Source organism: Cynara cardunculus (assembly GCF_001531365.2).
Source record: "Cynara cardunculus var. scolymus isolate 2C chromosome LG 16, CcrdV1, whole genome shotgun sequence".
In the NCBI taxonomy this organism is placed as follows: domain Eukaryota; kingdom Viridiplantae; phylum Streptophyta; class Magnoliopsida; order Asterales; family Asteraceae; genus Cynara; species Cynara cardunculus.
Window position 1 is genome coordinate 12889182 of NC_037543.1, and position 5740 is coordinate 12894921.

The following is a 5740-nucleotide window of genomic DNA, read 5'->3' on the forward strand; positions in this document are numbered from 1 at the left end:
TTCATCATAAGGGGGAGTATATGTAATAATGAATGAAATATTCATTTCCGAACATTGTTAAAGGGAATCTGATGCAAAGATCAAGGGGGAGTAACTTTGAWADTGGCAAAAGACTCAAAAGAAGAAGTGCGACTGAAGATCATTACTGAAAGATTATTTGTGTGCTACAATGACTGAGAGATGTTGAATGTGAAGATTTTTTTTCACAATAGTTTACTGAAGTCTTGTTATCTGAAGATCCTTTGAAGATCACATCTTATACAGTGTTTCTGGAGATCATTTTTGAATTTGTTCTACATTGTGAAAATAGAAGATCACCGTGATTCTACATTCGAGGGGGAGAATGCTAGAAGATCTTTCTCAACAGTTGATCGCTTGAGGATTACAAGTTGAAGATTTCATTTGAAGAAGACATATTGTGCATAGTGTTTCAAAGTTCAAACAAGGACTCAAAGTGCAGAATTTTCTTTCAAGTCTGAATACAAAGGGGGAGAATGTTAGGACTGAAAAATCAGTATTAATTGTATTCGTCTTGAAAGTTTAAATATAGTCTATAATTGTAAAAGTCAGCGTGTTTGACTTTTCTTATAGAAGTTTGACTTTGACTATTGTTTAGTTAGTCTGACCATATAAATAGTGGTTAGTCTTTGTATTTTGTAGAAGAGAGCTTATTGTAATTTTTCATACGTAATGAGAGGTTTGACTAAGCTTTGAAGATATTGACTTTTCCTCTCAATATTCATATGAATGTGTTCTTGAAGATTTACATCAGATCTGCCATTGTTATGAAGTTTATGAAGATTGATTAGTGAAATTGAAAACACAAATAGAGATTGAGAAAAAGTTTAATGCTGAAAGGAAAGTGTTTGAAAGCAAGATAAAAGCTTTAGAGCTGAATGCTACAATGCTTTCAAAACAAATCTCAGATTGTGAACAAGTCATCATCTTGGAACGAGCCAAGTTTGATACTGAAAAGAAAGAGTATGACAAAGAATGCCAAAGGAAGCATTTGGAAATGTTTGACAGCATTGCTCAAAAGCAGAAAGCTTTAAACGAAGAACAGAAAGTTTTTGCTTTGGAAAAGAAAAATATAGTTAAAAAGAATGTTGCAATTGCTAAAGAGCTAACTGAAGGAAGAAATGGCTTGACATTGCTTTAGAGAATGAAAAGGGAAGTTCAAAAGAAGAGAGGAAAGAGTTTGAGAAAGAAAGGAAAACTTTTGAGAAGTTGAAGAAGGAATTGGAAGGTAAGTTCTCGGATACTTCAAAGAAATTGAGTGATTTAAAGACAGAACTTGAAACTGAAATGAACATGAGAACTGAACTTAAGAAGAAATATGATTTAGTTGCTGATGGGAGAGACTAGTTACTTAAGAAAATAAAAGAATTTTCTAAATCAAGTGCTAAGAGATCAATTGGTTCTCAATCTAAGTGTAAAAATTGCTTTCATGACTGTTCTAGTGTCAAATCCAACAGTTTTTCAAGCAGTCCTAAATCAACTATTTCTAAGAACAAGTCTCGTAGTTCAAATAAGTTTTATAAGGGTTATGTCATTGAATCACCCAATAATTTTGCAAAAGTAAAACAAGTTTGGGTTAATAAAGCTGATTCAGTTGTTTCTCGTAAATCTGTTGTTACTAACACCATTCTTTCTTACACTGTAAGGTCTACTAATCATTTGATCAGTCTTAGCAAGAGAAGAATTATGTGCTCAACTTGCGGAACCAATGAGTGTGTCATCAAGAAGAAGTTCAACAGATGGTATGGGAACAACTGCCATGAGAACAGCTGGAATGGATTTAACAGGTATGATATTGACTGGTATGGTTCTTATTGCTTATCTTACCTACCTGTTAAAAGTGCCAAAAATAATTTATCTGATAAAAATAGATGGTGAGGCAGTTACAACATTCATCAAGCTAATACTAACAAAGTGGGACCCATGCGGAAGTCCTGGTGAGATGAACCTTAAAAAGTATCATATATGAAGTACATTCGTTGTACTGAATATATTTATTATATTCACAGGCCAATATTTTATAAGATTGAAAACAAATTCATAAGTTGAATTTGGTTATTTCTCTTATCTTCATAGTCTGAAAAGATTATATAAGCGAATTTGAAAAGATTTGCTTACCATTTTATGAATTGACGGCATACTTTCGAAGATTCATTCATTTTGGTGTATGATGCAAATGCTTCTCATTTCATCATAAGGGGGAGTGTATATATATATATATATATAATGAATGAAAATTTATACGTTAGTTCTGAAGATTAGGAATTTATCAAAGACTCAAGGAGTGATGTGATGACTGCTGATTATTGCTGAAGATTTTTGTGCTACATTATTCGAGGGGGGTTGAATGTGTAGATCTTATTTTAACATAAGTTTATTGGAAAAGATTACAAGTGGGGAGAATATTTTATTTTAAAGAAGAAATCTGATTCTTGGGGAGAATGTTTCATCTTAAAAAGGAAGAATGTTGGGAATGTTTAAGAGAAGCTAAAACTTTCTGTTGAAGTTGTTCAAGTGAAAGTTTTTTTGAAGAAGTTCGTTAAAGATCATTTCTTAAAGATTAAATCTGAAGTTTATTGTTGATTCAGTTTTTCATTAAAAGGAGAGATTTAAAGTGAAAAGAGAATATTATTTTTGTTCTACATTCAAAGGGGAGAATGTTTGGAAGAAGTACTCAAGGGGGTGAATGTTTGAAGAATTTCTTGAAGAATTAAAGTTGCTTAAAGCTTCATTGTTTCAAAAGACATTCAAAATGCTCAAATTCTTTCAAGCTTGAATCCAAAGGGGGAGAATGTTAGGTTTGATTTTTAGAGCTTTATATGTTGCATTCAATCTTAAAAGACTCTCCTTGTAATTTTGTATTTGGTTTGACCTTTGTATTTGGTTTGACCTATAAATAGGTTTAGTCTAGTGTTAGTTGGAGGATGCTTAAGTAGTAGAGAGCTTAATTGAGTTTAGTTTGTAATATTTGTGAGCTTTGAAGAATATATACAAGATTTTGACTGTTTGACTTTTTCTCTCAAGATTCTTATTCTTGAATTTGCCATTTTGTGTGTTCTTGATGATGTTTGAAGATTGATTGAACAATTGGGAGTTACATATTACCTAGATCACGACGAGTCTGAATACCTGCACTTGGATCACCAATAATTTGATGAAAAGGATGGTATTTTGTCCATCGCTGAGCTGATAGAGGATTGTCATCTAAGCATTGATGTTCAGAAACAAAAGATGAGGCTTCAAGTGCAGATTCTTCAGCGATAGGTATAATTGCTAAAGGAGCCTCAGATTCAGCGACTGATAGAGGTTCATATGCTAAAGGTATTTCATTCACTGATTGATCAGTGTTTGAAGTAGATGGAGGAATGCAACTAATGGGCACCGCAACGATCTCTGAAGAAGATTCGCTTTGGTTATTAGTTGCAACTGGAATGATAAGTAGATCATCATCAGCTTCTAGAGTATCAGCGTTGGGTTGATTGCTAAAGGAAGCTTCAGGTTGTCCAACATGAGAGAACATCCATTTTTCTAATTTTTCGTCATCATTAAGGATAGGTTTAGAATTAGCTGATTGAGATTCATTAAAGGTGACATGAATAATTTCTTCTATTGTCTGTCGGCGTTTGTGGATACTCTGAAGGGTTTGGATATTGAAGAATATCCAAGAAATATTCCTTCATCAGCTTTGGGATCGAACTTTCCAAGTTGATCACGGTTGTTGAGAATAAAACACGTGCAACCAAAGATGTGTAGAAAGCTAAGAGAGGGCTTTCTGCTATGGAAGAGTTCGTAAGCTGTCTTCTTGTTGGGTTCAAGTTAGAGCGTTAAAGTTGTATTCAAGTTTCTCCTTAGAATAGCTTTATTTTGTAATAGTGTAGTTTTACTATTCCTAGTATAAATAGTATTTTCCTTTGTAATTGTTATTACGAAGTCATTAGCAGATTTGTAATCAAGATTAGAGCTGTAAATTTCTTTCTCTCAATCTAATCAATCTTTGATAATACTCTCTCTACTTTTATGTTCATCTTGATTCTTGAAGATCATATCATGTTTGTATGATTTCTGGACTTCACAATTGGTATCAAAGCAAGTTGCAGCAGTTTGGATTAGAGGATTAAACAGATTTTGCACGATTTTCAAGATTTTTTTGAAGATTCATCGATCTGGATCATAAAGTTCATCACTGTTCTTGAGAGTTCTTCATCCAGATTGGGTTTTTGATCTTAAATCGGTCATTTTCTGAGTCTTATTTGTAAAGATTTACTCTACTAGATTCGTTTTTGCATTTCGAACAACTTTGATTCACACTATTTTTTATTTTAAACAAGTTTTAAATCAGTTTTGGTCAAAAATTGATTTTTCGTATTCTGGAAATTTTTCTTCAAAACTCATAATTTTTCATGTTTTGATCCAAATTTTTGGTAAAAAGTGTGAAAATTTGTGTTTTTGGTTGAATATTTATCCGATTAAAGCTTGTACGATTTAAGGGTGTTATCCGCTTATCTCTTGTGCGATTTAATATCCGTGTGATTTGTTGTTGTTTGATATAGGTTATCCGGACAACACATGTGCGGATATTTGAACGATTTAAACAATCCGCCTGGTAAACCGTTCATAACTTGTGCGGATAATTGTGCGATTTAAACAATCCGGCTGGTAAGTCTTGAGTAACTTGAAGGATTTGTGACCGATTTACATAATCCGACTGGTAAGTCGTTGAAGGTTTGTGCGATTTATTGAACGATTTAATCAATCTGCTTGGTAAGACTTGATAAATTTGTCTACTTGATCTATTTATATCTTTGATCGTATATTCCTTGGTGATTGAACGGATAATGATTTTTGATCGATTTATTTTGTTGACTTTTCATCGATTTGTTTTTAAAAGGACTTATACGTATTTTGACTTGTTGATTTAGTTGACCATTAACTTGTTGATTTGTTGACTTTTTACGTCCGATCTTCATTTTGGATTTTTGACTAAGTGTTGAAAACTTCCGATTTGAGATTTTTAAATCAAATTGATTTTTGTGCTTTATCCGTATTTGATTTTGCATAATCCGTGTGATTTGTGAATACTTTGTTAAAATCTGGTTAAGTCTTTTGAGCGATTTAAAGTTGCTTGTTGTCTGAACTTCTAATCCGGATAACTTGTTGAATATTCTATCTTTTTAACCGGACTTCCAATCTGGATAAGCTTGACCGGATTACTAATCCGGACAAGTGTGTGTGCATAATTTGTACCAAGTTTTGAATGAGTGCAAAATTTTGTTTACATATTATCAGATATATTTTTGTAAACTGATTCTTTAATTCAAACTTTGAACTACAGTTGATCCTAATTCATACAATTTGATACGATGAGTTCACGAGAAGCAATGGCTATTGGTACTGATACCAAGCCACCTGTTCTGTTTCGTAGTGACTATAATCAGTGGAGAGACAGATTCCTGAATTTTATTGAGCGAATAAAAGAAGGAGATCTAATCATTAAATCTTTAATGGAAGGTCCTGCTGAATTCTTCATAGAGGTTGAAGCTGATGCAATAGCAGGCTTACCTGCACAGAAAATTCCTAAACTAAGGCATCAATATTCATCTGAAGAAAAGGAGAGAGCTCATGCTGATGTGTTGTGCAAATCTTATATGATGCAAGCACTGACTAATGATATCTACACAAGTATTGACAGTCATAAATCATCAGGTCACAGCATGTGGGTTCA